General features: G+C 52.3%; 1 long non-coding RNA gene across 2 annotated transcripts in view; it reads right to left on the reverse strand.

Annotated features, from left to right (window-relative positions):
• The window catches only part of LOC132687391 (uncharacterized), a 428,413-nt gene that overhangs the window by 246,051 nt on the left and 154,390 nt on the right, over nucleotides 1-27,972 (reverse strand). Inside the window, exon 3 of one of the 2 annotated variants that reach the window (XR_013552213.2) lies at nucleotides 21,321-27,786. The exons of the other annotated variant lie outside the window; for it this stretch is intronic. This is a non-coding gene — a long non-coding RNA (uncharacterized LOC132687391). Of the gene's footprint in view, nucleotides 1-21,320; nucleotides 27,787-27,972 lie in introns of those variants that run through there. 2 annotated transcript variants of the gene reach the window in all.

Here is a 27,972-nt window from a genome sequence, read left to right on the forward strand (position 1 = left end):
TGCAGATGGGGATAAGGGCTGAGCTCTCCTGAGCCCTGCTAACCACCGCCGCTTAAATACCAAAAGCACCTGACAGGTTCAGTGTATTGTTCTGGAAGCTACTTTTGAACATGGATCATCTGACATAACTCTCATGCCAAGTCTGGAACCTACGTGACGCAGAATACTTCAACAGCAGTAAGGAGGTGTGGTGCACAACAGTTAAGGGACTACCCCAAAGTCACCCAGTGATGCGGGGGTAAAGCCCGCACTAGGCCAAGGACTCTGGACCCAAGGATAGCCCTTTTCTGACTATTGCCAGTGTCTCTGTGGTCTGAGCCTCCCAAGAGTCACCTCCCAAACCCTCTACTTTGGGATACAACAACAACAACAACAACAACAACAACAAAAACCCCAGAGACCCAGACCTGCCGGCAGAGGACCTCGAAATACCCAAACTCTTGACTCCAAAATAGTGTTTCTGTGCCTAAGACCTGGGACCTTGAGCTAACTTCTCATCTTTGCCCTTTAAAGTAGCCCAAGAGCCTGACTCGCGCTAGCTGTGTTGGAAGGTGTGGCCATACCACGTGGCCATCGCTCCCTCCCACCAGGGCACTGTTGCTCTCCTGAGCTGGTGGGCTGAGTGGCTTTTTGGCCAAATGCAGCCCATTTCATGCTTTAGAAACTAGGCGTTTGTCCTGCCACGTGGCATCTAACCCCACGTCTAACCCTACGTCCAACCCTACATCCAAACCCACGTCTAACCCCATGTCTAACCCTACATCCAACCGTACATCCAACCCCATGTCTAACCCTACATCCAACCCTACATCCAACCTCACGTCTAACCCCACGTCTAACCCTACATCCAACCCTACATCCAACCCCATGTCTAACCCTACATCCAACCCCACGTCTAACCCCACGTCTAACCCTACATCCAACCCTACATCCAACCCCATGTCTAACCCTACATCCAACCCCACGTGTAACCCTACATCCAACCCCATGTCTAACCCTACATCCAACCCCACGTCTAACCCCATGTCTAACCCTACATCCAACCCTACATCCATCCCTAATTCTAACCCCACGTCTAACCCTACATCTAACCCTACATCCAACCCCACATCTATCCCTACATCCAACCCTACATCCAACCCCATGTCTAACCCTACATCCAACCCTACATCCAACCCCACGTCTAACCCTACATTAACCCTACATCCAACCCCACGTCTAACCCTACATCCAACCCTACATCCAACCCCACATCCAGCCCTACGTCTAACCTTACATCCAACCCTATGTCTAACTCTACATCTAACTGTCTAACTCTATGTCTAACCCTACATCAGCCCCAGCAGCAGTGCTTGACTGCTGTGTCCTCTGCCCACCTTATGTTCCCAGCACAGCTAAGTCCCCAGATACCTGAGACCCACGCAGCCAAGCCCAAGGCTCTGCCCGCGAGTCTTAAGCACATTCGGGGTAGCTGGCTCATCTTTAAAAACCTTGTCATGTCCACCGTGATGACCTCTCCCTGCAAGCCAAGGACTGGTAGAACCCTAGGATATAGTCTGTGTCTTCAAGGAGTTCATGGCCTAGGGAGCTAAATGGACAAGGAGACAATTACCATTCAAATGGATTCATGTGATGGGGGAAGCACAGGGCAGACTATAAACCCAGGGAAAGAATTTTAAACATTCTTAAAACTCGGGGAAGGCTCCCTGGAGGAGGCGATGCTGGACTGGAATCATAACCCCTGGATCAGACAGATGCTGTTTCCAATCAGGGCTCTGCTGGCTCCGTCTGGGCCAGCCCAACCCACCAGACACTCCAGGTCATGCCAGTAGATGCAGTCTCCTGGGAACAGCACCAGGGTCTCCAGGGACCCCGCCCCCAAGTCAGTAGCTGGTCTTTTATCCAAGGTTGGCATCAGAGTTTCCCGAGACCCAGAGAGCTGAGGCGGCAGGGAGGGTTCTGATGGCAGCTGTCGTCATGAAAACAGCGTGCTGGCTGGAGGAAGAACCCCAAAACTGAGCTCCTCAGGACTGTGTCTCCACGGAGTGAGAGCTTGGGGACCAGCAGATAAACCACCAGAGTTTGGCTCTGCAGGCCCCTGGAGAGCAAGATGCCGATTTGGCTTGGCTACCTTCCCAGATGAGGAGACACAGCAAAAACCCCAAGGCCGGTGGTGTTATTCCAGACACCGAACTTCTCTCCACAGTTACGGTGAGGCTCGGCCCTGCCCAGAGACTGTGTCTGCACACGAGAAAGAGGGCCACCTCCCAGGTGGCCACCAGGAGCGTGTGACAGGCAGCTCTGAGTTTGCTGTCGACCCTATCCTGTGACTGACTACGGGCCGGGGAGCGTGTTGACGCAGCCTGGCTCTTCCCAAAGGAGGGGCAGACCTAGCTCGGCCACTGGGCTCCAACAGGGTCCTGTAGAATGGGGTCTGACAGAGGAAGGTCTGTGACAACCACATGGGGGTGAGTGGGTGCAAAGCATGGGGTTTTTTGCGGAGAGGAGACAGGACAGAGAACAATTCACTCCTTGCCTGTTACCTGTGCCAGGCACGGTGCCAGGGGCTTTGCATACATCGATTTAGATCATCTGAATCATACCGAGAGGTGTGATTTGTCCTCGGCTAACAGACGAAGGAAGGGAGGCTCATAGAGGCTAAATGGCTTGCCCAAGGTCAACCAGCCCCGAGTGACAGCACTGAGGTCGGAACCTGCTTCATGTGACACCAGGGCCCCTGCTTTCCTCATGCACGATGTTGCCCGAATAGAAGCCCCCCTTCCACCCTCACTCACACCTCTGCTGATCAGAAAAGCTTTTCAGCTCGTCCTGACATCAGGGAACAGGAGGACAGGGAGTGGGTGGCCAGAACAAGGCTCAACCATGTGGTCATCCGGGCTCAGCCTGGGGACTGCCATGTGCCACCCTCGGGGGGAAGATGATGATGGTGAGCCCGGGACGGGAAGGAAGCGGCACGTGCAGAGTGGGCTCCCCCAGCTCACCCGTCCTGTGTTCACCGGGCACTCTGTCGCATGGGCAGCTCACACCCTCCTTCACGTGGCCCGGACAGGACCTCCCAGGGGTCCTGGCACCTCTGTGCATCCAACTGAAGCCTCTGGCCCCTGGATCCCTCTCCCACATCCTGCCAGCTCCCTGGAGCCAGGCAGCAACCTCTCCGCCACCCTCGGAGATGGCTGGGAACACTGGTGCCTGGCTCGGGGAGGCTCCTAGAAGCCCCAGGCACGGATCACTGCACTCAGCCATCGGATTAAAGGGGCTCAGAGTGAGGGCAGTCTGCGTGGCTGGGCCTGCTGGGCTGTTCTGGAACCAGGCCAGGCGGCCCTGCCCTCCTCTGCCCGGCCCATGGGATGCCAGGCAGCCTTGAGAAGCTGTGGACAGAGAACAGGGGTTGAACGGGCCTCACTCTTTCCTTCCAGCTGTCCCAAAGGGCAGAGCCCTTGGGTTCTGGAGGTGGCCTTTCCTGGGGAAAGGAAAGCTTCTCGTGGCCAGAGTCCTCGGAGGGGTGTGGACCTGCTCCCACCCGGGTCTTGTTTAGAGAGAATCACTTGGAAAGAGACCTGAAACTGTATCCTACAGGAAATCACAGGCCAAGAGCCAGAGAGAAACCAGGTCAAGCTTCATGGAATCAGGCCACCAGGAAGGAAGGCAAAGAGCCCACTGTTTGTGGACTGTCTTCTCCACGCTGGGCACACTCAGCACATGTGAAATATCACCCTTCGGAGGAGGTCAGGCTTTGCCCCATTTCACACACCGGCCGAGACAGTAAGTGACGACCGAAGCAGTTACCAACGTAGCGGGGGGTACGGCTAGGATTCGAACCTAGGTGTGCCTGACTCCAAAGTCAGAACTCTACCCATCATACCCAAGACCACCGCTGGTCCCTGACACCCTCCTCCCGGGAGCACAGCAGCAGACAGCACGGACACCCTCAGAGCCTCACTGACTCTAACAGGCCATGTCGTGTCGAAGTCAAGGGCACAGAGCAGAGTTCAAACCCCGGCTCTGGGCTTCCAAGTTGTGTGACTTTGGGCCAATGTCGTAACTTCTCTGTGGCGTAGCTTCCTCTTAACGAAGAATAGAGCTAAGGATGGTCTATCGTCAGAGCTCGACGGTGAGGCTGATCATGAGGGATTTGGGGTGAAACGTTTAGGCCAGTGCTTGAACACTGTAAATGTTCAATCAGTGTTACAGTTATTAGTATTACAGTTAACGTCAACGTCAGCCTGGATGTCAAAGACCTAGCTCCTGTCACTAGACCTTCCGTTACCAAATCCCCCTCCGAAACCCCAAACAAGTTGCGGGTTTGCAGGCAGGTTGCTGATTGCTCAGGGCAGTCCCGCAGAGGGAGCTGGGACCAGCGGGGGAGGAGGCTGGGTGACTAAAAATAAACACTCGTCAGCAGACCACACACTTCATCTGCCGCCCCTCCCACTGCGGACGGGAGGAGAGAATACAAGTTCCTCCAACCAAGCTGAGTCAAGGCAAACGCATTTCTTCCTCCGGGGAGAGGAGGCCACAGGATATCGGACACGAGTGCCGCAAACTGCCACCAGGAGCATCGCCTCGTCAGTCAGGTGCAGCCGCACCTGGCAAACCCGAGCGCTGGGACGGAGCCAGGGGCTGGGAAGGTTCGGGACCGTCACAGGCTGGGAAGCCAGAGGTGGGCGCGTGAGCACACAGAGGGGTCCCACGTGCAAAGATACACAAACACTCCCGTCCCGCCGCTCCTAAACTCAACAGCCCTGGCCTCTGGGGGAGCCACAACCCACCAGGACACAGGACGCAGAGCCGCGTGGCCTGTGGGTCTCTAAAAGGAAAGTGGAGTCGGACACAGGTACCCCCCAGGAAGTTCCTGGAGACGGGGCCTCCCAGGACCACACCCAGGACACCCCGGTGTTAGAAGTCCACTCTGTTTTGAAAGACAACAGCACCTTCCCCTCCCTCCCTGCTCCGTGTTTCCACAGGCCACCTGGTCCTGGACTTCAGCCCCCTGTCCCTCCAAGGAAGCCTCTGTCTGTGAACCCCCCGGGCCCCCGGTCGCAGCCATTGTTCCCGACCCCGGAGTCCCCCACGCCGTGTCTTCTAGGCAGCACACTCAGCTCACGAGAATTAATTTGCTCCCAATTCTCAAGGCTCACCTCCTTCACGGTGTTTTCCCCCTTCACTGCTCCCCGCAGCACAGCAAATAATACCCCATTTTATATGGAAAACACTAAAATAGGATCACACCTTTTAAAAGATATTTCCACCTCGCAGCCTGAAATCAGACTTCACCTTTCTCCCGCCCTCCACAACCACCCCCCTCCCGGCCCCCCTCCACACACGCACACACACGCACACATGCGCTCGCGCACGCACACACACACACACACACGCATGCACACACACATGCCCGTTTCGCTACCAGACTTCCCTAAGCCCGTTTAATTGAAAAGGCATGATTTAGGCTAATTGAGAGCAGATGGGTTCGGCTGCAAAACGCAGAGAAGCATTTGTTGAACATGATTTACAGCAACGAGGCAAAACTTTCTCCTTTTTATATCGTCCTTCGAGCTCCACGGCCAAAACAGCTCAGCAGAAATGCGAGGAGAAAAAAAAGTAATTAGTGTTTAATTTTTTAACAATTTTTAACTCCCTTTTTAATTGCTTTACATAAACCTGTCCTAGAATTTTACAGCCTTCAAATCTCTGTCTAAGTCTGGTCCTTGTTTCTGGTTTTAATTACAGGGAGGCTTGTCTGGCACATTAAATTAGAAGAAAAACACACACACACAATTTCAGAAATATTTTGCTGTTGGACTCCCAACTGAACATCTAATATTTCAGCGTGCGAATGGGAAGGCTATAGTGGAAGCAAATGTGGGCCGAGAGCTCCCGCAGCATTACTGCATCAATCCCAAACTGTCCCTTAAGTTATTAGCAGTGAAAGAGCAGTCGCCAAGACAGTGTCTGATAGCCCGTAGCGGCCCGGGGAACCTCAGCGCCGCTTCGAAAATAACGGGCTTCCCAGAAGAGCCGGGCGCCTTGCAGACCTTTGCAGGCTTTGGTCAGACTTCAGGTTCTTACTTCCAAGCAAGGCCACCAGATCTCATGCTCGTTTCTCTGCGGTCCATTTTCAGCAGGACAGAAGCCAGAGAGGAGCATGTGTGGAGCAAAGGGGCTGGGTCCCCGCCGCGCAGGGTTAATGGAAGGGTCCAGGGAGCAGATGCAGGTGCCGGCCAGGTGGCTGCATCCGAGGGACACCTTTTGCAGAGACGGTTCAAGCAGAGTCGGGGCCTTCACCGAGCATTGCCACTTCTCCAACATGGTAGCCACCAGCCTCTGTGTGGCTGTTTAAATTTAAATGCGTGACCATTAAATACAATTGACAGTCCCCTTCCTCAGTGGTGCTATAGCAACTCTTCAAGGGCTTAATAGGCTCTTAGCGAATACGTCGTGCAGTGTAAATATGGGGCATTTCCGTCTCTGCAGAAAGATCTGTTGGACAAGGGTGCTCCAGACTCTTCCTACTGAAAACGTGGTCTGGAGCGAGGCAGCTTGGGCGTCCCCCCGAGAGGTGGTGAGAAATGCAGGATCTTGGGCCTCATGGAGACTTGGAAACTGCATCGTAACAGGACCCCGGGGGATATGAGCACACATTCAGGGTCACATCCCTGAAGCAGCGTGGCTGGCTGGGGCCCGGAGCAGAGTAATGGCCCGTGGATTCCCTTCAAGGTGTGCACAGAGGTGGGGAAAAGTGTGCAGATGGGGGTAAGGGGTGGTGTGCCATAAAATGTCCTCGGGACACGAAGCCCGCAGGGCTGAGGCTCCCCCGGCTTGCGTTCATTAGCACTGCCGAGGCCGCAGACCCCCTTGGCAGACCCTGCCTGAGCCTGCCCTGGGCTCCTCCAGGACTCCCGCTGGGAGGCGGAGGGGCCGCCTGGCGCCGCTGGGCGGGCCACGCTGGGGATGGGGCCAGGCCAACGCCGGCTCCCCACACACGGTCATTACCTCCCGAAAACCCAGGGGTTATTACAATTAAAACACGTTGCAGGGGGGAGCGGGGGTTGGAGGAGGTCCCTTTAGGAAGGAACACTGGGATTAAAAGAAATTAGACAGTTGTCATGACAACGCTACCAGGCCGGGCCTACCCTGTGATTATTTCAATGGGAACGGGATCGGGGCAGAGGGGGCTGGGACAGGGGGTGCCGGGAGCCATACTCAGCTGCACGGACAGGAGCTATGCTTTTCCCCTTAGGATGCGGCACAGCAGCCCGGGAAGTTCTCCCCAGGCTGATTCCTGCTGGCCTTTGCGTCCTCTGTGACTCTTGCTTACCCCAGACCACTGTCCTCCAGGATACTGACGCCCCAGTCCTCCGCCATCCCTTTCTTTTTAAACTAGGAAACTCCCAAGAGGGCCCCTGCTCCTCTGGCCACGTCGGTGGAATGACCTGGCCTGCTTTCCTGTCAGCTCCACTCCGGGGATCAGGAGACCCCCGGAAAACCGAGCACCCCTTCCTCCAGGAGGCAGGCGACAGGAAGTACAGGTGTGCGTGGCAGGCAGAGTCCCGGAAGCCAGGACCGGACGCGTTCTGGAAAAGGGCCCACGATAATGAGCAAGATGGAAATCTGCGTGCGGCACCTCCGGGCACCCGCAGAGGATTAGGGTCCCTACAGAATGGGGATCCTCATTTGGCAGAGCTACGGGCACTCAAAAGAGAAAACAGTAATTAGCTCTCCCTCTCTCTGCTCACCAGGCCCAGCAGGTCTGGCCGACAGGCAAGGAGAACCTATTTGGAAGCCCCTGGGGCAGCAGAAGGGGATGGGTTGGGATGGGGCTGGGGGCGGAGGGGGAGAGGGATGCGGGCTGCTCCTGTGAGGGGGGCTCCCAGCAAATCCTCCCGTCTCCAATCGCGGCTCCTCTGGTGCCAAATAAGGAGGCTCACGGGCTGGGCTGCAGGACGAGGGCTGCACGCCGGACCAGAGAGAGGAGTTTTCACGCGTCCTTCCTTGTAGAAGGCCCTGGCAACCATCCTCGAGGCAAGTCCTCCATCCTCCTTAAGGATGCCAAGCTGGAGATCCTGGAGGTCTGGCTCCTCCTCCTCCTCCTGGCTTTGCCCTCCCTTTTCCAACCCCAGGAGCCACAGCCCATCATTCTGGATCTTCAGCAGGGCTTTCCCCACTTGTATTTGCAAGATCTGAGGTGTCCCCATAAAAAATGCACGCTTGTAGAATGAGGCCTAAGTGTAGGCCTTGCCCTAGCCACTGACTTGGCGTGTGACCTTGAGAAACTCACTCGACATGTCTGTCTCCGGTTCCTTCTCTGTGCAGACCCATCTAATGCACAGTGTCGTCATAAGGATGTGAGATAATCGACTTCAAATGCCCGGCTCTATGGCAACCAGAGTTCCCAATTTGCCCCAGTCTGGGGCGTTCTCTGGATGTAGGACTTCCCGGCTTAAAATAGGAACATTCCCCAGCAAGCCGGGACAAGTTGGTCACCCTTCCAGGCACAGCATGTGCATCTTGGGGGGCCAGCTGTATTGCACATAGGGGGCTTCAGTCCTTGGTAAAACTCTTTATACGTTATGTATGTTCACAAAAGGTGTATGTTTACAGACCATGTATATACATATATGTATATGAATTCTCCAAAGAGATCAATTGGGGGGGGGGGGTAATTATTCACCTTTCAACAAGAATCCTCACTTGGCAAAATGATCAAATGTGGCATTCCTGTCTACAAGGTTGGGGCTTGGGCATGGGACTCTGTGTGAAAGGAAATTTCAGAGAAACTGAGCTGATAGATGGGAAAGCAACCCGAAATCCATTTGCTTCTGAGATCCTTTCATTTCTGGGGAAACCCCAGAACTTCTAGAAGATTCTGGCACCCAGCTGTGCCACACTCTTTCTCACGGGAAGCAAAGCACACCTGCACCTCAGCCCCACCATGCATCTGCGGCAGGGGGAGGGGGCGGTGGCGGGGAGGGGGTGGGGGGGAGTCCCTGAAAGCCGCTTGCCTGAGGACATGCTGTCAGGATGGGGGTAGCAAAGGCTCCCGGGCACGCTCCAGCCCGATGGGCTGGGCCTTCTGAGTTGCACACGGAGGCAAGCATTCTATTTGTTTTTCTGCCCTCCCTCAGTTCAGAGTTCACGGACTGCTCGGGTTTGCCCGATTCTGAAACAAGTTCAGGTGGCGAATTCACACACAAACCGGAAACATTAACCTCAGAGCATCCTGCCCAAGATTTCTTTTTTTCTTTTTTTTTCCTTTTTAACCATTTAGTATTTAGAACAACTGGTGAGAGGGGACAGGAGGTCAAGAGGGGAGATGACAACCCCACCAGCTTGAAAACCCAGAGGCATGGCTGAATGACACAGGCAGATTGGCCTTGTACGGGGTTTTCAGAAGCAATGGACTCCTGCCTGACCCGCTGAGTTGCAGTCCTGCGTACTGAGCTACCCCAGCCCCACATCTCTCAGCCCCCAGCCTCTGGGCAAACCTGAGCAGAGCAAGGGAGAACCCTGTGTCCCCGCCCCCCCCCCCCCTTCCACCTGCTCCTTTCAGGGCAACCTAAGCCACGCGGCCACAGCCACAATCAGTATCATAAGCTTCACTCACTCCAAGTCTAAATCCTGAGGAGAAAGGGCCCAGCTGGAAACACATCCTGTCTCCCTGTAGGTGAGGTGACAGTGGGGCCAGGCACAGCAAGGGCGGAAAATATTGGAAGGTGTTGAAAAGGAGAGCTCTCTCTTTCTGCCCAATTGGAGAGATCAAAGTCCTCACTTCGTGAAAAGGAGGCCGATCACCTCCGTGCCCCCAAGGAAGTGCAGGCTCCTTCCCCCAGGAGCGCCAGGCTCCCTGAGGCTAAGCAGCCCAGGGACCCAGCCTCCTGGCCTTGCAGAGGCTGAGGCTTGGATCCCAGAGAGCGAATGGTGGCTGCTGAGGCTGTCCGCCTGCTCTGGGCATCGCTGGGACAGGCTTAGCAGTGAGGCTGGGTCTTACGACTTCTTGGAGGGTTGTTTGGTGAGAGGTGCCCTCACTGCCTTCAACACTAAGGCTCAGTCCTGCTTGGAAGAGAAGGATCCTGACATCCCCCCGCCCCCTGCAAAACCCCATCTTGATCCCTGCCTATTTCTGCCATTCCACTTATTATACTACTTGGAAGTCTCTCTCTCTCTCTCTCTCTCTCTCTCTCTCTCTCTCTCTCTCTCCCTCCCTCTCTTTCTCTCTCTCTCTCTCACCTTTGATCTCTTAAAAGCGAGATTGGGCTTTCTGCCTGTGCCTTTATATCCCATACACACAGTAGGCACTCAGTGTGTGTTTACCTAAACAGGCTCTTTACAGCTTTACTATGATGTGTGTCCGAGGGGTACAGGATACCCCAAGCCTATCTGACACCCAAGCCTAATCCCCAGTCACCCTGGCCAGAGATCCTAGCCTCTCCCTACCTCTCATGTCTCCTTTTCCACAAATTTTCCCCAAAGGAGGCTGGGAACTGGCCCATTGTTCTGCCCCCAAACCATTTAACAATAATAAAAAAGAAAAAAAAAATGCAAACAAGCCCTAGAAGAGGAAAACTAGCAAAAAAAAAAAAAAAAAAAAAAAAAGGCAGGGAGAAGAAGAACAAAACACGCATGTATACACCCATAATACAAGTTAGCATATCCCAAAGCCCCCTGGGCAGAAACCAAACAGGAAATCTAGAATCATTACCAAATGCACTTCCCCTGTTTGCCCTGCCCTCAGCCCCTGGGGGTGGGCCAAGGGTCCTCAGGTCCCGCTCACCAAGCTAGAAGCCATGGGAGGGTGGGGCTTTGATGGACTGATTGGCATTTCCTCCCCTCCCCCTGCCCTCCTGACCTCTTGGTAGGGTTTCTCCTTGGATGGATGATGGGACGGGACTGGGACAGAAGCCGCTTAGCTGCTGCCACCTCCCAGGAGCAGCAGGGCTCAGAGCTTTTCCACGAAGGCCCCCCAGTGTGGGAGGGGGAGGTGGCCAGCAGCTGGCCTCCCTCACCCCACTCCACAGAGACCTGTGTGATGGCCCGGGCTTTGGGATCAAGACCTCTTGCTCTTAAGAAAACAGATCAGAAATGTTGGCATCAAAATAAAATATGTCGAGAGGAAGCAAGTAACCCTCGGAGCGAAACGCAGGCCACAAGGTTGAAGTGAAAAGTCTGAGCAGAAACAGAGCTGCAGTGATCATGAGTTCAAGTTCATCCTCCACAGGCTATTCCTTTTGCTTGGAGCCCAGCCAAAGATTGCACCCTGGCTCTGCATCAGCTGCCTCACCAATCCATCAAAAGTCAGCCAACTTCTAATGTGAAAAGCCAGATAGTAAATCTTTTTGGTTTTGGGGCCATAGGGTCTCCATCACAAATGCTTAATTCTGTCACTGTAGCATGATAACAGATACAATACATAAATGAAGGGGCATGGCTTCATTCAAGGAGAACTTTATTTACAGGGGTGCCTGACCGGCTCAGTCAGTGGAGTGTGCCATTCTTGATATTGGGGTTGTGAGTTCAAGCCCCATGCTGGGTATAGAGATGGCTTAAAAATAAAATCTAGAGGGGCACCTGAGTGGCTCAGTCGGTTAAGCGTCCGACTTCGGCTCAGGTCATGATCTCATGAGCCGTGAGTTCGAGCCCCGTGTCGGGCTCTGTGCTGACAGCTCAGAGCCTGGAGCCTGCTTCGGATTCTGCGTTTCCCTCTCTCTGACCCTCCCCCGTTCATGCTCTGTCTCTCTCTGTCTCAAAAATAAACATTAAAAAAATTAAAAAAAAATAAAATCTAGAAATAAAGGGGGGGATTTATTTATAAAAACAGGCAGCTGGCCAGATTTGACCCACAGGCTATAGTTTTCCAACACCTTGGCACAGTTCAAGACAATGGAATGACATGACGGCTGAAGAATACGAGCTTTGAAATCAGGCAGACCCTAGTTCAAATCTTTGTCCAAGACTTATTAGCTGGGTCACCTTGGACCAGCCACTTAATCAAGCTCATCCCCACCTTTAATGAATGGTGTTACCTGCTCACCAGGTTAGAGCAATGATGGAACCAAGTAGAGCACCTGACATTTAATAAATGCCAGCTTCTAAGAATTCTCATTATGATGGGAATGAAGTGGACTCCAGGGCGGGGAGTGGCTTTGAGTCTCTCGCTGTTGTTGAAAGAGACTCTGCGTACCTGGGTGATGAGGGTCCTTGGTGTTTTTCTGTGCAAAACCTCATTTCCTAAAATTCAATATTCCATGGATTCACTTCATGACATTAAGTCAGTGGTTGCACATTAGAATCATGTGAGGAGCTTTTAAACCTCTGAAACCAGAATCTCTGGGGGTGAGACCCTCATGCATCAGTTTATTTTGAGGCTCCCCAGATGATTCCACCGCGAAGCCCAACTTGAGACCCATCGGACTATATAGATGGGGAGTACAAGGGAGGACCCTCTCATTTCTTTCTTCTACTCAAGGTGGAGTCTATGCACTCATAGCATCAGCATCACCTGGGAGCTTACGAGAAGTGAAGACTCCCAGGCCCACCCCCCACACCCCACCCCCCCCCCCCCCCGACCTGCTGGGTCAGCCTCTGCATTTCGACAGAACCTCCTGGGGATTCCTGTGTACATCCGAGTTGGAGGTACACCAATGTATTCCACAGATGCCTGACCCAACTTGGCTCATTATCAGAATTCCCTGCAATGCTTGAAAAATTCCTAGATCTCGTCACCATCTTACTGGATCGAAATCACCATGGGTGGCCCAGGCATTGGTGCTCTGTTCCAATATTTTATTTGAAAATGTTCAAACACGTAGAAATATTGTGCCCACGTACCCGCCACCTAGATTCTATGATCGTCGAGACTTTGCTATGGTCGTTTCGTCACGGGTCTATGCATGGATCTATCCATCAACCCATCTCATTTTTTAAATGCACGTCAAAGTAAATTGCAGACATCCAGACCCTTCATCCCTAAACACTTCGGTATTCACATCATCAATTTTTAACAAGGTTTCCAATTGGTACAGCTATTCATCTAGCGATAGTCTTTTTTTTTTTTTCTGTCCAGAGGGAACAGTGGAGATGACTGCTGGTGTTTGACCTCATTCCACATTCCTCTGTCAGCCCCACCTCCTCTTTCCCTTGGTAGGACATGAGCCAATGCCACATGCTACTATCTTCCTGCATCTCTCGTATTTAACAATGTCATTCACTGGATACCGCCATGTCCCCCCCACCTGCCCTGGTGTGTACCTTCCTGGCAGACCCTCCAGGGCACTAGGATTCCATCTGTGGAGACTAATGGTGAGCCTGCCACTGCCCCTGCCAATCCCGTACTCGAGGACATTGGAATGGCCTTAGGGACAACACGCGACGTTGCCGTTACTCACGGCTGCCGGGTTTCAGGATATCGTGGACCGGACAGCTGCCATGTCACCTCCACTTCTGGTCTTCCTTCACCTTGTCTTTGTTTTTGACAGTGACCTGCCAAATGTCAAACCCCAAGCTCTGTCAGTCTAGCCTGATGTGAACCACAAAAAAACTAATCAGAGAGATTTTTCTGGTTACTTTAAACCAGAAAAGAGGCGAGCCCTGGGACACAAGGCAGGAACATCCATTCTGGTCAACACTGGCATGCTGTTCCACTCCTGCACCCAGCTTTTTAGGAATCTTCCAGAATCGCGGAGTTGGGTCTGCAGTCCAGCCTGCACACTTCCGCTCCTTCCCAAGGTGATCTGGGAACCACCAGAACCCTCAGGATAAATTAGTTAAGAGGTATTGCCCCTAAATACCCCATGATTTCCAAATACTCTTCAACAGTCTCTGAAAAGCCTGCTCCAAGAGTCTGGACACACGCCCCCCCCCCCCCCCAACCCCTTCGAAGTTGCTCTTATAGACAGAGATAACTGGGTCACAAGTCAGGTCACGCTTCATTCAGCATTTCCACCTACAAACATAAAAGGGTGAATGGGTTCTCTCGCCCCCTGCCCCTTGCCCACTTCTTTTTCCAGACCACCCACTCTCTGTTTGCCTTGGTCCTCCAACCTTGAAACCTGACACCCTCCTCTGTAGGAACCACCCATGCTTAAACAAATAAATACCCCAAAGTGACCCACTCCCCGGTGGTATTCAAATAAATGTCCCAGGAAGGAGTGTGGGGGAAGGAGGAAGGGTACTCTGGGCCTTCCCTGCCGGGTGCCTGCCTCAAAGCAAACTTGGGCCGGTGTTTCTTTGCAAATATCCGGCCAGGACTTCTGTGCAACACTAAGGAGACCCACCAGAATGGAGAGGGACCCCATGGGCTAAGAGGTTCTAAAAGTCGGGGCGCCTGGGTGGCTCAGTCAAGCATCTGACTCTTGTTTTCGGCTCAGGTCAGGATCTCATAGTTCAGTTAGTGAGATCAAGCCCGAGTCGGGCTCTGCGCTGACTCACAGAGCCTGCTTGGGATTCTCTGTATCCCTCTCTCTCTCTGCTTCTCCTTATCTCGCTCTCTGTCTCTCGAAATAAATAAACATTAAAAAAAAAAACTTCCCTAAAACAAAAAAGAGGTCTATAAGTCACCTCTGGGGAGCTTCTGGCTGCTGGAGCTCAGGGAAGCAGAGGCAGGGGGCCATGCTCAGGCAAAGAGCAAGACGTCCAAAGCCGGAATGGAGTTCTCTCTGAGCTCCTCGTTACTCAGCCATAAGCCTTGAAATCCCTCCAACTGAGGATGGAGTGCTAGGTGCCGTTCGGAGAGCGGATGGGTGGGTGAGTGGCGAGGAACAGGCACCAGTGTTCTCTATGACTCAGAAACACTTAAATATAGTCCAGAGACTAGCCTGCAGTGAGGAGAGGAGGGGTGCAGGGAAACAGGAGGGACCCGGCAAAGCAAAAACCTCCTTGCCTCTGACTCAATGCAGAAAACCACCAAGAGTCTTTGGTTTCACGGAATGTGGATGGCTAGGAATAAAGTCTCAGCTTTGTCACAGGTCAGCTGGCCAACGGAGTCACTAACGAAGAGGATTTTCAAGCGCATCTGAGAAATTGGGGGGTGGGGGAAGACAACTGCCGCTTTAAGAGAACCTCAGATAGTTGCAGACTTCCCCGCCCCCACAACCCCCTTGGAGGAAGGGAGGGGGAGAGATGTCCTCAGAAGTTGGCCGGAGGGGTTTATGGATGGCCGACGAACGTGTGGACAAGACGGTGCCAGAAAGCTGGCTGCACACCACTGGTGCGTAAGGAAGAAGGCGGGGAGAAGGAGACTACATCTCAAAAATAAACACAAACCCCAAAGTAAACGCTGTTAATGGAAGTGACTAATCAAGGGTGTGCTGAACTTGGTCGTTCTTGATAAGATACAGGTGGAAATGCACTCGGAAAAAATAACAGATATTTTCCCCCTTTGGTAAATAAAGTGATGGGGAGGGGGGTGGGGGGCGGGGGCCCAGAGTTGGCACATGGTTCAAGCCTGCAGCGGAGATTTAAAGCACAGTTTCTCAAGTCCAACACTATTGACATTCGGGGCTGGGTAACGCTGTGCAGTGTGCAGTGTTGTCCAGTTCATTGTAAGATTTTTGGCAGCCTCCTCGGGCCTCTGCCCACTAAATGCCAACAGCACCCTCCGTTCTAGCGATGACAACCAAAAATGTCTCCAGGCAGTGTAAATGGCCCCTGGGTTGGGGACAGAGGGCAACACCACCGCTGGTCAAGAACCACTGGTTAAACTCAGGAGCACGGCTGAGTTTGAAAGTCACATATGAGCTCGTGGTGGAGGCTCAGAGGGCCAGACAGCCGGCCATCTGGAAAGGAATGTAGCATCTCAGGCATGTGAACCTTTGCTGGCTGTTAATAGCCGTGTGCTACCAGGACCTCAGCAGAAAGCCACCTGTCAGCACCGAGATGGACACAACCGGGATCTTGTCGGTTCGGAGGTCCTAGCAGCGAACTAGCAAGCACACAGCTAGGCTACTTCCAAAGTTCCGGAAACAGTCACCAGCGGTCTCAAAGTCACCTTCGCTGGGAAGCTAGGATCCATTTCAAGGAAGAAGTCTCCGGAGAAGGGACATCCAGATGCCAACTGGAGTCCAGTGGGTAGAGCCACCAGTCTCACTGGGCTCCAAAGTGAGCTGCGTATGGGGCCAGTGAGAGTCACTCCTCAGACACCAGGCTTCTCTTGCAAGGCAAAGACGAAGGAGAAGGTAGGGGATCGGGGAATGGTTTTTCAAGACATTGTTTTCAGAGACCCCTTGGCCACCCCCAACTCGGCCTACGGAGTCTGCAAGGACCTAATCTGTATTTGACACAGCCGTCCCTTTGCAGGGTGGGGGTCCGGGGGAGGATCAACTGAGTCCTGAAGTCAAAATGTCAGTCGCCTCACAAGCCACCTTCGCCGGCGAGCACGTCCATGATGTGCCGGGATCGCCTTTAACTCAGGCCGCCCACGTTTCCAGAAGAGGATCACGTCATAATGCCATCCTGCAGCCAGGCAGGCGTGCTAAGTCCCACTCAACAGTGCACACCACAGAGGGCATGTTTACTGCAATGGGGCTTTCTGTTCCAGGGATGCATGGAATTCAAAGCATTGCTTGCCTGTCTCACCTGTCGAAGTAGAAATAATTTCAGACGCTTCTACTCTGCCTCCATAAGCCCTGCCTGGAGATGGGCTGCTGGGCTGGAGGAGGGTGACGGGCAGAGAGACGGAGGAAGGGGAGAATCCTATGGGGCCAGTCTGCCGGCTCCAAGTCCTGGCCTTTCTCTCGGCCTTCTCCCAACCCCCTACTCTGGAAGCACTGCAGAATCCTCTTCCGCTGGCCTGCTGCTTCCCTCCTCAGCAATCTGCTTTCCACAAAAAAAATGTTCTAAATAGAGCGGAACTGAGAATGGGGCCACAGCCCGGATGAAGTCTTCTCCTCCCTGGAGAGCCCGGCGTCCCCCATGGAGGGCTGGTCTCCCCCCAGCGCCTCTTATTCAAAGCATTCTTGACCCCGGAGCGCCCAAGCCTGACGGCAGGCGCGAAGCCACCACAAATGGATTTTGCCTCTGCAGCACTTTGCCTGGGCTGGACCCCTCCTTCCTCTCGGGCATCTCGGATGCCTCCTCTGGTCTCCTGTCCCTGCATTTACCCTCGGAGGTACCCAGGTGATCCTATTCCAGGCAGGGATTCAGAGGCCTGCTCCCATCACTGCTCACCATTAGTTTGCTGAGTGAGCTTGGGGGCTCCACTGACCCACCTGCACCTCAGTGTTCCCAAAACCAACATCTGAGAACAAGGACCACTGTAGTCTCTGTCTTACATTAGATTGTTGCGTGCTACTTTTTATTTAGGGTCTCCTGTTGCTCTCAAGGAGGACTGGGCACCAGACTGGGGGTCTGCAGACATTCCTCCTGCATTCCGGAAGAGTCTACCCAAAGCTCCTACCTACGCAGCACGACAACAGTGGCACATTTGGGGATCTGGGTAAAGCACGTGGTTCTGTGTATTTCACTCTTCAGCACGCACACCAGGAAATCATTTGTCAACCAGGTTTCACTAGTGAGGCCCTCAGACCTTCTGGAATAAGAATCCTCGGGCCTCAGGAGACAGGGCTGTGAAGAAGGCCCGCATACTTCAAAGGGGGGTGTCCAGCTTTCCCCTTTATCATGCCACCAACTCCCAACCCCGGTACCAAGCCTAGGTCAGGGGACCCTGGGACAGCTCTATGATGTTGTCCGGTGTGGGGGTGGGCAGTCAGGAAGAACAGAGGAGGCCGGTGGGAGCCCATCGGGAAGTTGTGGGGGTGCAGCAGACCCTGCCCTCCACCCCAGGCCACTTCCTGGAGCCTCCACTGAGTTCAATCTTACGGAATCTGGAGTCAAACCGATGCCATGACCTGTCCGTGAGCCACGCCACTCTGTTCTCCATGGCCTCTCTGAATTCAGCACCTCCAAGAATATCGATTCGTCCAACCGGGCAAAGGCAAGGGATTTAGAAAGCGAAGCGAACTTTAATAGAAAGTGGGGACCACCCACACATATCGCTGACAGCGTGGGGTGTTCCTCCTTCACGCCAACCCAGGACAGCAGAGGGCAGAGGGTAGGTCTAGAATACACAAATTGGGGCCCTTACTAATGCAGTGCATCTATAAACAAGAATAATCATCGTTCAAACTGGTTCGGGGGGATTTGGTTTTTGGTGTCCCCACCCCGCCCCCGCAGTTTCATGTATTTCAGAGCCAGAAAGAAAAAAAAAAAAGGTTTTCCTCTCTCCTTTCATTCAGAACAGCAACAACAACAACGAAATTTAAGTGCTGAAACAAGGTATTGGAACCAGGTATTTTTTCCCCCTCTGGATGAACTGTTTTACGATAAGCTACCTGCCGGGGTCAGGAAACCTGAGCTCGATGGCTTTCCGCTCACATAAAAACTCACGAGGGGGATTCGAAGAGCTTTGTGTAGAGAGGTGGTCAGCCCGCACACAACCCCTTTGTATCTGTTCTAGCTTTCCTGGAAACCATTTCTCTCCTCTGCTTCACCTCCTTCCCTCCTTCCTGATTCTCACTTAACTAATGCTACCAGCTCTCCTGGAGGAGAGCAGCGTCTGGCCAGCGCGGACCGTCCCCCGTGTCTATACCCTGAAGTGAATGAAATCCGAAGGTGAGGGTGCAGCGGGAAGGAAGGGGGAAACTCGGGAGGACGAAGGAAGGGTAGGGTAGAGCTGCTCCCTCTGTCCTGATAGGGAGCGTATTTTCTTCACTATTAGGTGTGTGATGCTCAAAAAGCAGAGGAATGGTCAAAATCAAAATAAATAGCCAACGGAAATAGGCGGCCCCTCCCTGGGAATGGTAATTGCACAGGATGAAAGTTTATCCAAACACAGGAGGAAAATGGTTCGTGTTGGAGGGATGGGGGAAAGGAGTGATCCTTACTGGAAAGGAAATTTGTTTACCACATTTTATTTGCCCCTTAGTTTTTAATGCTGCTCTGGCCCCGTGTCCTGTAAACAGACCAGCTTTTCCATTCTCCAGTGGTGCCAGGAGAGTCGTCAAAGACGGAACAGACTGAGCTGTGGCCAGAATCCTGGACGACTGAGGTCTCCCAGCTACAGCCACGCCCAGCCAGGGGTCTGAGACGGAAGAGGGGTACGATTTGAAGTCTAGGTGTGGAGACAGGGAGAAGGCGGTCTGGCTCGTGAAATCACCTCTTCTCTGCCCCGGTGCAAGAGGCAACAGAAAGGGGCTTGGGTACCCAACGTGCACGTCCATTCGGGCATTTGGTAGGGGCCCCTGAGTCGGCAGAGGCCACGGACAGATGCTGGAGAGAACTTGGCCTCTGGGGAAGAAAGCGCGACTGGTAGTACGGTGGGATGACGGGAATGTGGTGGTGAGTGTGCCCGGGAAGGAGAATCAGTGTTCCTAGAGTCAGGGTCCAGACATCACCCACATCAATACCCCCGGCCAGCTGCTTAGCTCTATCCCCAGTATCAAACCAAACAGGCCAAAGAGCCTGCTCACAGCCAGAGAGAAGCAGCGAAGCCATGGCACATCAGGAAAACACGGACTCCGTGGCAGAGTCCACACTTGACGTTTCTCTTCCCATCCAGGCACAGAGATCATCTGGGCCAAGAGTCATGGCAGGCGGGCCACTGGCTCCGTGTACATAGAGCCTACGCTGACTGAACTGGCGAGCAGATCCCCCGGGTCATCTGAGTGCTGAGTCCCTGGCACCGTTCTCAGTGCTCTGCCTGCAATAACTCACTTACACCTTGCTGCCACCCCCTGAAGCAGTTTAAAGATCGGGAAATTGAGGCCCACGGAGGCAACCGACTAGAGGTCTTCCTACACTTCCGAGAGGTCTGACGACTAGGGTGGTTGGGATGCTTCGGTGCAGACGGTCTGAAGCCGGAGGCTGTGCCATTCAGCCTCTCTTTAAGGTTGCTGTGTCCTAAAATAGGAGTCAGAGTCCCTAAATTTCTGCAGGAAAAGGAGCCTTCTGCCCCCACCACTGCTGCCTCACATACCATGGAGGTGTGAATGGAAAAACTCATGGACACAACAAAGATCTGGGGTGTTTTGTTACAGCAGCCACCTGGGGCTGATACGGCTTCGTTTTCAGTCCCTCCTTGAGGTGGCCGTAGAGAAACCGGAACATGGCATGGAGGGCAGGGTCCTCATGGGGTATGCTCTGTGGCAAGTCACCGACCCCTTCAGCGTGGTCTCTTCACCTGTAACAACGAAGTCTCAAAACCTTCTCCCGCTGTGGCCGTGAGATTCAAACAAGCAGCTTTAAAACTGTAAAGCACGGTAGAACACTGAACATGTTATTTCCTGAACTGCCTGATTTTTCTCCGTTGAACGTCCTATCATCTCTCAAATATCTAACATTGGTGCTGGTGACCGCAGCCCACAGATGGCATCCACTGTGCCCCAAACTCTAATTTTACTTGTTTGTACGAAGTGAGAAGAGGGGGTGGGCTTTGAGTTCTTCCCCTCTTCCCAAAGAAAGTGAACCTCCGACATAGATCTCTGCCCCTCTCTTTTCCGTCCTATGCTCTTGCCCTTGAAAGGGGGTGGTCAGAGAGCAAATGGGAACACAGCCTCTCTCCCTGGGGCCTGCTTGGTTTTGAGTGACAATTCTTCCATCTTTGCCTTCTGTCCCCAGGTGATAAGCCCTTGAACCCAGGCCCATCCCCTGTAGCAGGGGATCTAATCACCATTAGCCAACTTTTCTGCCCGTGACTTGGTGGAAATGTTTGCATTAGGGTGAAGGACAGGCAGCATTATCCATTCATTCAGGAACCCTAATGAAGAGTTCATCTGGCAAATGCAATTAAGACTGTAAGATCCTGAAGGCAGGGAGCATCTCGTGTGTGTGTGTGTGTGTGTGTGTGTGTGTGTGTGTGTGTGTTTCCTTTAGTGTGTGTGTTTCTCCTATTAGACGCTGTGAAATTCTTCAGAAATTTTGACCTAAACTTTGAGTTTCTTTTTTTTTTCCTTTTTATATTATTTTTTTTAATGTTTACTCATTTTGGGAGACAGACAGAGCATGAGAGGGGGAGGGGCAGAGAGCGAGGGAGACATAGCATCTGAAGCAGGCTCCAGGCTCTGAGCTCTCAGCACAGGGCCCGACACAGGGCTCGAACTCATCAACTGTGAGATCATGACCTGAGCCGAAGTCAGATGCTTAACTCACTGAGCCACCCAGGTGCCCCAGAACTTTGAGTTTCAATTTCTCTTTCCTACTTTAAAAATGAACCTACCTCTCAAATAATCAGCAAAAAACAGACACATTCTATTTCCAGAAAAGTTTCTACAGGGAAAACAACCCATCACACAACAAGCACATGTCCTCCACTGTTCAGAAAAAGAAAACACTTTATTGATGAATAGTGGGCAAACAAGAAACTGGCAGTTTGGTGGGCGACACAGTGACAGGTCATTAGTAGGAAAACTCAATTCGACATCCTTCTTGTACATCTGCCATGTTCAAGCCATCATGCAGCAACTGAAGAGCTCTGAACTTGAGGCCCCTTAATGACCTCAATTTTGATCTGAACCCTCACATGTAAGAATGGGTCCGAGCGATTGATCCATGTGGTTCTGTTTTCTGAGGATTAAATGTCAACCACAGTGCCTGCCACATGATCATTAACATGAGGGGGCATCTCAGGGATAAATTTCAAAAGGAGTGACCCAGGTCCTGCTCTTATAAGGGTCGGGACGGGAGAGAGAAGGAGATAGTTAAAAGGAAGAAGGAATAGTTAAAATAAGTTCAGTGTAAGTGCAGTAAAAGACATATGAAAAGTGCCGGGGTCCAGGAAGGAGAGATCAGCATCTCTTGAGTACCCGTCCAATGCCAGCTGCTTTAAAAGGACATGTGCCTGGTTGACAGGGAAGAAGGAATTCAGGGAGGCTTCCCAGAGAAGGGAGCCTTTGAGTTGAGCCTTGAAGGATCAGTAGGACTTCAGCAGCCTGGGTACCCAACATCGACCTTTTTAAAAATAGACTCATCCAGGAAGAATTGCCAGAGGATTAAAAATCGTGCCGAGTTCAATCAAAAATCACCACTGGAATGTGAAAGGAACTTTCTTAATTAAGCCATTCCAGAACGTTCCCAACTCTTGGCTACAGGAGTAGTGGCAGTGAACCATTATATCCTGAACTGGCCCTTAAGGTGCATCCTCTGTGGACAGTTGCCAGAGTGGCCAGGGCCCTGAGGGTCTGACATGCAGCCCTGTGCCCTGGTGGACTGTACCCACCGTGGTAGGTGTCAGCGAGCAGCACCCATGAGGCCCGAGAAGCCACAGGCTGCAGTGATTTAGAATAGACTGGCTCGCACTGAGGACGCTTGAGGCAAAGGGTAAAGAATCTTTCAGGTTGTTGAGCTTCATTGCAGCTCATACTTGGAAACTGGAGAGATCAGGTGTCTGTCCAGCACCTCTGGTCTGGACGTTTCGCTCCACGGATCGTGAGAAACCCTGGTCAGACCCCAATTAGCACTCACAGTGTTACCTTCAGTGGTTCGTCTTTCAGTGCATCTGGCTGAAATCACTGTTCAGCATGAACAGTCACATACGAATGCATAGCTTTTCCTATTGCCCATAATTATGCTCAGAGCCGAGGACGGAGGGGCCCCACGAGGACCACCTGGTGGGCTCACAACCCCTTCCCCCCCGAGCCTCCGTTCCGGGAACTGGGCAGTCCCTAGGCCAGTGGGAGCCCTGAATATAGACAGCTTCATGACCAGGACGATGCGTCTTCCACACCCTGCTATCCCCATGCCTTTAAAACCCAGACCTGAGGTTACAGTAACAGGGAGGAAGGTAGGCAAAGGACGGAGAAAAGGAGGAGATGGAAAACAATAAAAAAAAAACAAAACCAAAACAAAAAAAACCCCCACCGTTTGACAGAACTCGATAACCCAAAGTACATGGTGATCGGTGCCGGACGGCATACAAAAGCCAAAAGGCAGGTCCCAGGACGGGTCAACTTAAGACTTAATATTTGCTTTTCACTAAGCAAACTAATAAATCCCCTCCAGTTGTAGCAACACAGAGCGCCCAGTTTTTATTTATTGGTCAAAACTGCAGGCAGGTTTCCCCCCTGCTCCTTGTCACCCGAGCAAATAGCAGTTCCCCCTTCCCCGTGCCTGCCATCAGTCTGTATGTCTATTTATCTTCTGCCTCAACAAACTCAAGTTTAGTGCAACTGACAACTAGTGCAAACAGCTTTGAAGTATTCTTTGGTAATGGACTTCCCAGGACAGCCCTGGTTTTTGGCTTGTGCAGCCGAGGATCAAGGGAGAGGAACTACTTGGCAGAGAAAACGCAGGCATCAGCTGGGTCAGAGGAGGCTTCGAACTTGACACATGGGAGGGACCCGAGACGATCACCAACTTCCCTCTCCCATTTGGTGGAGGAGAAAACTGAGACCCACAGAAACGGATCTAACGCTGAAGGACGAGGGTACAGATGTAGCCTGGGCAAAGAAGGTCTCACTCTGAAGCAGAGGTGGGGGGAACCAGCCCTGCTTTCCACCAGCCTGGCATGAAGGGTCTTGTCCAAGGTCAAGGGCCATTCCCAAGGTCAGTGTGACGCCCTTTAAAGCGTATCCCCCTGAGCAGAGGGCCTTACTTCACTATTAGAAGCTCCTATCTCTCCATCACCACCAGGGTTTCCCTTTGTAGATGATCAAAAGTCCCTGTGGGTCAAGATTCAGTGCCATGGGGAAAATCTCACAGGGAAGCCTGAACAAAATCTTGGGGCTGGGGTGCTAATTTGAGGTTCTGTTCGTAATGAGTTGCAGCAAGATGAATTGGTTCAGGATGTGGATGAAATGCCTTTACACTGTACCTTGGGCAACATCTGATTTACTCTTCTCATATTGAGCCAAAACCCCCCAGCAAATCTTCAAGTCATGGGCTCTATTAAATAGGATGGCCTGTGGATGTCAGAGACAGAAGAGGCTTCGGGGATCACATGGCCCGACCCCTCCATTTTATAGGGAAGGATTGAAGGTGAGGGGCTCTCTGAGATGAAAACTCAGGTTTCCTGGTCTCCCCACTCTGTGCTTTTTATCAGCAGAAGACACACGAGATCCAGAAGCAAGAGGCTGATGTGTGTCAGGGAGAGGGCAAGAAGCATCTGCCTCGAAATCTCATTAAGAACTTGACATTCAGGGTCTCTTGACAGTCTATGAATTGCTCTTCAAAATCCTACCGCTTCCCCACCAGGCTGAATACCACCCACCCCTCTCTCACCATTCTCTCCCACTCTGCCAAAATGGCTGCCTCCCGCAGGCCTGGAAGGTCCCTCGTCTGATGTTGGAAAGGGGATTCCTGCATCAGTCAGAGGTAAATCTAGATAAAGGTGATGCTACAGACCACTTTGAGCTCTGGGGTTCTGTGTTTCTATGTGAATGAGAAGATAAGGAGAGAGAGAAAGAGGAGATTGTTGCCTTTGGCACAACAGCGAGACTTCTGGAACCAAAGACTGTACGTGGGACATAAATGAAGGAAATGTCTGAAATGAGTTCGTCTTTGTAAAAAGAAAAACAGCACCAAGGAGCTGGACTAGTGTTCCTTCAAGGGCGGTGAAGGCGGAGAGAGTCTGAACAAGGGCAAAGACTCAGGTGCACGGGGGAATCTCAATTTTTACACAGGAGTAATGAGAGACTGGCTCCTAGACTTTTGCGTGCTCATTCTACCTCAGTAGGCAAAGACCTCCCTGTGGCCACAGCGTGCAAGAGGAGCGGGATTAGCTGAAGGCTCGTGTTCTAGTACCGCAGACACTCATGCCCATCTTTCAACAGCAAAGATGGAGGCCTGATCCCTTGACAAGAAGCAACAACTTCAGAATGGCATGCAATCCCGAAAGCCTGGATCTGCCTAACCTGAAAAGAACCTGTAATTTGCCTTCAGATTGTTCTTACTTGTCATGAACACCGAAAACTGGGCAGACACAACCTTCCCGTCCTCTACCGCCCACGACCACCACCAAGTTCCGCTCCTTTATCCCAGATAAAGTCAGTGTCTGGAAAGGTAAGAGTGAGCTGGGAGGTCCCATTCAACATGATTGGAGTTGAACTCAAAGGTTATCTAGGAGACTTTGGAGAGAAAGTACACACTTGGGTCCAACTTACATACCCTTGAGATTTCAAAGAATCCTAGAGTTCAAAGGAATTTCAGGAAGTCTTCCAGCCAACTCCTTTGCTCTCCAGACGATGCCATCCCAATCATTAAAAATTTTTTTAACGTTTATTTATTTTGAGAGAGAGAGAGACAGAGTGTGAGTAAAGGAGGAGCAGAGGGAGAGGGAGACACAGAATCTGAAGCAGGCTCCAGGCTCTGAGCCATCAGCACAGAGCCTGACGCGAGGCTTGAACCCACGAGCGAGATTGTGACCGGAGCCGAAGTCGGACGCTCAACCGACTGAGCCACCCAGGTGCCCCATCCATCCCAATGATTATTAGCTCTTAGCCTCCATCTTGCAAAGATGCATAATTTTCTTCTTGGCTTATTCTATGTGGTAAGTGCGTGTATCTCACACGCATGTGCACGCACACGTCGTAGTCTGTTTTCTCCTGTTCCCGGTAGCTGTTTTTGTTTCCTACTGAATTGCTTTGTTCTTAATATGAAAGGTTAGGTTCATCTTTTTAAGTAGGACTGTATTGGAGAGGAATCCCTGATACTTTGAATGGCTGCCATATCCACTACCCACAGAACTTCTTCTGAAGCATGTGGTCTCGACTGGTTCGTGACACCCAGGTTTTTATTCAGTATCATGGAACCCTACCACCCTGGAAACACCAGATTTGGTCAAGATTGGTGCTTGATCCAATGGCATCCATCTGTAGCCTAGCCGGTGGTCAATGACGTGGTCAGACACAAGGGTTCCGAATGGCTGCTGGCCAGACTAGAGAGCATCGGCTCGCTATAGCAGGTAAAGCAGCAGCAAAGGCAGTGTCATCAAGTCACCCACTAGCGTGACGGTTATTCTGGTCTGCCCAGGGCTGTCCCAGGTTTATTGCTGAAAGTCGTGTGTCCCGGAAAACTGCTCAGCCCTGGGCAAACTGGAACAGCTCCGAATGCGAGAAGCAGGAGCAGTGATTCCTGCTGCTGAACAGAAGGTCAAAATGACCATGGTGTCCGAGTTCCTGCTCTTCCTGGAAACTCTGTAGCGAATGGATATCTTGAATGACTTTGGGCTTCTAGAAAGGTCTTGCCGGGCAGCTGCTGGGTAGACTGTTCCCTGTCTACCTTACTTCCATTCCAATGCAACTTGGAATAAACCCTCATTCACGGAAGTGATGTAAGTGGATCTCTGTTCCTTGAAACCTGAAGGAATCTAACCAGGACGAGGAGTCTGTGTGCATGTCAAGGAAGGAAGGCACAGCCCACAGACAAGCCTCACATTTCAACAGCACGAAATTTCCTCAAGAGGGTCCCCTCACTCATTTTGTGGTGAATCTGAGATGCCAAGAAGGTCCCCGTTGTTCCCCTTAGAAGACACCAAAGTCACTAAACGGTCACAGAAACCCATCACCTACAACATAGAGAAGGTGGATATGTACAGCTTTAATTCTTTCTACAAAAATGAGCCATCCATTTATTGGGGAAGCAGGACGTGCAGACATCGTTGGCTCGGCAACGCAGACAAGATCGAATCTAGAAGTGCTTTCAGCCATGCACATGGTGGTGACAGAATATTTGACTCGTGTTTCACGGGGCCCAACCTGCCATCAGGAGTGTCATCGGCATTCTGGGGGACGAGGATCCTCAATAAACACACCAGCTCTGGCAGCCAGATTGTCTGTAAGGAAGCACCATGTTCTGGCATGGGTCCCAACTGCCACTTGCGGGGTGGGGAGGGGGGGGAGGGGGTCTTCATAGCGGGCAGTGCGTCTGCCTCAACAGAAGACAGGTGGGAAACGAGTATAACGGTATGTCAGTTATATGTCAAAAATACAGTTTAAAAAAGGTAGAAGGTAGCCGGGATGAACAAATCGTCTTTTTCACTCTTCCAGACATACACCTGCGTGTGATCTGAATGAAAGAAGCTGGAGACGGAGGACGCCAGCCGTCCTGAGCCAGCTCCCCTGCAGGAGCCCCTCCGGTGTCCCTGACACTGGAGAGCCCTGAAGAACTTCGGCACTCACCTGTCTCGCTCTGGAACCCGAGGGGGCCAGATCCCAAATAAGGGAGAGGACGTACTATTCCAACGTTGCTCACAGAGCAACGCAAACACCGGCTGCTTTAGAAGGAACAGGAACGAAAATTAAAATCCCATTTGACCTAAGTGTAGTTAACTATTCACTCTGTATCCGGCTGGAAGATAATGGAGCAAACAAGAATGACTGCGTCCAAAGGCACAGCAGACGGGGGAGCCGGGGGGCAAGACAAAGGGTGCGGTAGAAAGCCCTGTGGTTCCCGGGGATTGGGGCGTGGAGCGGGGGGGGCGGAGTCTTAAGACCAGGCGACGGTACAGGGAATGTCTCCCACAAGAAGGAAGGACGAGGTCTGTGACGATGGTGTCTCGCCAACTATATGCAGGTCACGTCCGGCTCACGCAGGTCCACACACAGACTACTCCTCAGTGCACGAGTCTTTACTTTCTCCTCCAATGTCCTCTCCAATCTAGAACGTTCTTCATTCTCCAGAAGAGGAAGTCTTAATCAGATCCAGAGCTCTTGCCTCTTAGGAGATGGTCCCATCTTAGCCGGGTCCTTCCCGGGGATCCTGGCGGCACACGCCAGCCCCGCCCGGCTTCCTGGCGGGACGTGTGGGCAAGGAAGAGGAGCCCTTAGCCGCCCCTCCTTTCCAGGCCTGTGGACCGAAACACAGCATCAGAGTTAGAGTCTGGCTTCTGCTCTTTCAGCAGTGAGCTTGACTTTCCTGTCTTTAGTCCACAATGTTCTAGCCGGTGAACAGAACCTCCAGTGCTAACCACGCTATTTGAGCTAGGACAGAAAAAAAAGAAAGGCGTATTTATACCACTCAAGGAACTCCTAC

Source organism: Panthera onca, chromosome E1 (assembly GCF_046562875.1).
Source record: "Panthera onca isolate mPanOnc1 chromosome E1, mPanOnc1 haplotype 2, whole genome shotgun sequence".
Classification (NCBI taxonomy): Eukaryota; Metazoa; Chordata; class Mammalia; order Carnivora; family Felidae; genus Panthera; species Panthera onca.